General features: G+C 39.5%; 1 long non-coding RNA gene across 1 annotated transcript; it reads left to right on the forward strand.

The window, feature by feature from the left end:
* The first annotated feature begins 1,408 nt into the window (after window positions 1-1,408).
* LOC103478689 (uncharacterized) lies at window positions 1,409-4,079 on the forward strand. Its single transcript, XR_535832.1, has 4 exons — window positions 1,409-2,021; window positions 2,109-2,218; window positions 2,421-2,591; window positions 2,680-4,079. It is a non-coding gene; the product is annotated as an uncharacterized LOC103478689 (long non-coding RNA).
* The last annotated feature ends 110 nt before the right edge of the window (window positions 4,080-4,189 follow it).

Here is a 4,189-nt window from a genome sequence, read left to right on the forward strand (position 1 = left end):
ATTTCTCATCCTGGTTACGTGAACCGACCAAAGTTCCCTCTCTCAGAGTAATTCAAGTGATACCGTCCTCCACCTTCCTGCATATGTTAATTTATGACCTCCTGTCTTTAATGATAAGACCCCAGGGGTCTGAGCCGAAACTCTCTTGCAGATCTATTGTTCTTTGTACTAATTCTTCGGGTTTTAAATCACTCACACAAACCTGTTCAAACTTAAGAAATTCGTTCTAAAAAGGTTTAAACTGTGTTAAACACTCAAAATAATAATTTCTCTCAACAAAAGCTTAAAGAAAGGTAAGTGTTGTTGACGTGATGCTAGCAAAGCTAGCTGTACAGAGACACATGTTGCATCTGCGATGAAAAAAAGTCACTCATGCCGAGGTGTTGACTGAGGTGTCTCATATATGGGACAAACGCTGTGACCAAAGTCTGCAATATGACATTCAGGAACGATCCAATTCTTCTGGACGGATCTTTACTGATTAAATTTATTTCAGCTCAAAGTATTTAATAATATTTAATAATGTTTTATGGGAATGTGGATCTTTCAGATTAATTTGAGAAGCAATTTTGGTAGGTAAAACTTAATTTTTTTTGTGTCACGTAGCGCGGGGTGCTGGTCTTGGTCTTGGGTTAGGTGGTCTTGACTACAACACTGCTACTGGCTCCTTGGTTGCATGTCCTCCCCACCCACCTTCTTTCCCCTTTCTGTTGGATTTCTTTAAAAATAAAAGCCACTAGTGGCAAAAAAGTGAAGTTCATGTTATGTTAGGACAGGAGACAGGATGTTTCCATCCCTGAAATTATGATGCATAGAGTCAAGTCTAAACCATGGTGTAAAGAGTAAACACAATAAAAACACTTTATCTGTGGCATTGTTCATTAAAATGGCACATTTCTAATGTATTAAAATTAAATATCAGTTCACTTAATGATATTGTATTAGCAATTAGGTAATGCATTCATCAAGTACTTTTAATGCTTAAGTATTTTTAAAAGCCAGTACTTTTTTACTTTTACTTAAGTACAAATGTTAATATGGTATTTGTGGACACACGCAGTCGGCACTGGAAGTCCAGATGGTGGTAGGGGCCTTCTATCATCCTGCTGACTACTCACACTGCAATAAAGATTGAAGGACAAGCCGCCTGGATTCACGCCAGCCAGTGCAAACTGCTCACCCCTGAACCACCTGCATCTGGTCCAGATGAAGATGACAGAACCCCCTCCTAAGGAGGGGTTTCCAACAACTGCTCACCTGTCTTAGTAACAGGGCGGCGTGAAGCGCAGAACCACCCAGGAAGGGACAGCAGGATTCCAGGATTTGTTTTTGTTTTTGTGGTGTTAAGAAAGAAGAAACACCTAACATCGGCGATCATTGGCTCTTGTTGCCGATACCGATNCCGTTTTCAAGGAGTACAATATCAGCCGTCACTTTGCCACAAAGCATGCTAACTACGCTAGCAAGCAATCAACACAAGAACGCGCGGCTACTGCTCAGAGGTTGGTAGCTAATTTAAAGACTCAGCAGAATGTTTTTCACCGACAAACTGCGATTCAAGAGTCAAGTACCAAGGCAAGWTTTTTGCTGGCAAGCCTTTCTCCGAAGGTGAGTTTTTGAAAGAATGCATGTTGGAGACAGCAGATCTCTTGTGTCCGACGTGATAATGTTACAAATATCTTTAAAATTTCCTCTWCGGYCATATTTTTGTCCGTTTTCTCGTCAATAYGCGAGAGCTTAGAGCGACACTRCAGCTACAGTGGACACTGCAGCTACMGTGGACATGGTAGGTTTTCTCTTCCTAATATTAACTCTGATTTAAATATCCTGAACAAACTTGAGAACAAGCTGTTAATTTCAATGTTGTGGCAAACTTGCAGTCTCTAGATAAGGATCCAGAAAAGATCCCAGAGCCTTTCCACGAAGATCTGCAGGAGATAAAGAAGGAGATGGAAAAAAAAAAATTGGTTACCTTCTGCCACCAGCGGATCTTTGGCCAAACTTTGCTCTGGAGTCTCAAGGTGAGCTTTTAGAAATAAAATCATAAACCAGATTGCAGATTTTCAATACTAAGGTTTCTTGACTCAATATTTCTGTTTTTTGTGCAGGTGCAAAACTTGTGCACCATTTGACTTCAGCAACATTTCACARCAACAGAACATGTAGATTGTTTGGGATATATTTTCAACAACCCACAGGCCCAAGCATAGCCATTCAGGTTTGAACAACACTCAGAACATTAAATGAATATTATGCAAAGTGGTATTTCTGTTTGATAAAATATTAGGCTTTATGATTTTGATGACGATCAAGCAGGGGAGAATGTAACCAGGTGAAAAAATGGGTACATGTCAAATGTATTTTGTAAACCATCTTTTGCTTTTATTTCACCGACTGGTTGTAATTCTTGTTTGTGTCAGCATGTGGTGCTGTTGCTACAGAGAGGTCTACAATTACCGGAAGTAGAAAAAACCTCTTGTTGATGTACTGTGGCGCTAACTGGTAAAACGGAAGAGAAGGAAATTTTTTGATCTGAGACCTGGTGGAGAAGACGACTCTATGGCCACATGAGAGAAGAATCCAAGTGTTCGGTAATTAATGTTGGAACTGAATTATCTTCAGTGGACAATGCTACAGAAATGATGCTAATGTCATTTTTTTCTGTTTGTCCTCTTCTAGAGGTGCCACTGCCGTTTGTTTAGCCGTTTGTTTTACTGCTATAGTTTTAGTTAGTATGTTTTATTTTGTATTAGGCACATTTTTTGGTATTGTGACTTTTATTTTGAAAATCTAAGTAGGAAGTGCATTCCAGAATGTTCGCTGGGGCACCAGAAAAAGGAAAGAAGCACGTGATGTAGCATGATGATAGCAAGTGGTTCCAATTAATTTAAGTTTAAGAATTCCTTTTTGTTTTCGCTCTCATTTCTACATCACAAGAAACGGTCAGCCAGTGAGTTCGACGGTGGTGTTGTGTCAGTGGCACAAAAGTTATAAGAAGACTTGTATTAAAGATGACTAAACACCGGCAGTAGCGAGCTCTTTCTTGACAAAGAAGAGGTGGAAGTGATAGTTTGTTTAGCCGTTTTATGCTGTTAGATTTCAGCGCTGCGTTATACTCTGAGCGCTAACCGCATTGTTAGCCCGCCATTTCACCGAAGCTAAGGCTTTCTACTGTTCGAAATACGGGACATTTATTTCTCCATATATTGAATTTCATTCTTTTTATTTTGTTTCAACATTGTCTTTTTGAGAATAAAGAACCCCTTCTGTGTGAAGCTCCGTGTGCTGTATTAATCCCGGCTTCACATATTGGTACAATGAGTGGGGTCTCGTTCTTACATTTTTTTTTCTCTCTGTGAGGACATGTATATGGCGGTGCAGCGTTAGCATTAAACGGCAGTGGTGAAGAAGTGGCCTACACCAGAGTGGACATGGGTATCGTATCTGTGTGGCGGCATCTGTTTCGAGATCAGAGGAGGACGTTGCTGAACAGTTTGTGCTGGCGTGGTTGAGAGGGATTTCAGCCGAGGTGATCGTCAGACCAGAACGCATTCCAGGCGGGAGAAAGCATCGCCCATCAGCGGTCTTGGAGCAGCCTAGGAGCATCCAGTGGACTCGGGATTTCAACCAATTTATCCTTTGCTATATACATTTCTATTGACTGTTAAGTGAACTTAAAAACAACAAAAACAAAACACAGAACATGTCTGACCAAGGTGAAAACTTTGAGATGGATGAAGAACAGTTGGTAGTGAATGATACAGAGGATAATGAACAGGATGGTGGACAGAACCTTGAACAAAAGGACATTGAACAAGCTGGGGTATTGCAACAACTAAGTTAGTTAGCCAGAAGACAAGAAGTAGGTACCGGCAACCAATTTTTTTTCTTTATGTTTTTTGTACTCTGAATGTATTTTTCTATTACGTGTATTACCAGAATTAGAGCAGCCCATTATCTCTAACGGTTTCCGAGATTTTGGGGGGGTATGTGTACCTTGCCACAAATCCACCTTTGAGTAGAAAAAGATGGGATTTTTGAAAGCCGATTACTTAAATAATAAAATAAATTTGACATTTATTCGTAATGACATCCTTTAAATATAAATAAATCATATTGAAAAACATGAATATGTACAGTATAAATAGTTTACTTTTAAAATGAAGGTTCTTTAAAAAATGTAATTTTT

This window comes from Poecilia reticulata, linkage group LG16 (genome assembly GCF_000633615.1).
Source record: "Poecilia reticulata strain Guanapo linkage group LG16, Guppy_female_1.0+MT, whole genome shotgun sequence".
NCBI classification, from domain to species: domain Eukaryota; kingdom Metazoa; phylum Chordata; class Actinopteri; order Cyprinodontiformes; family Poeciliidae; genus Poecilia; species Poecilia reticulata.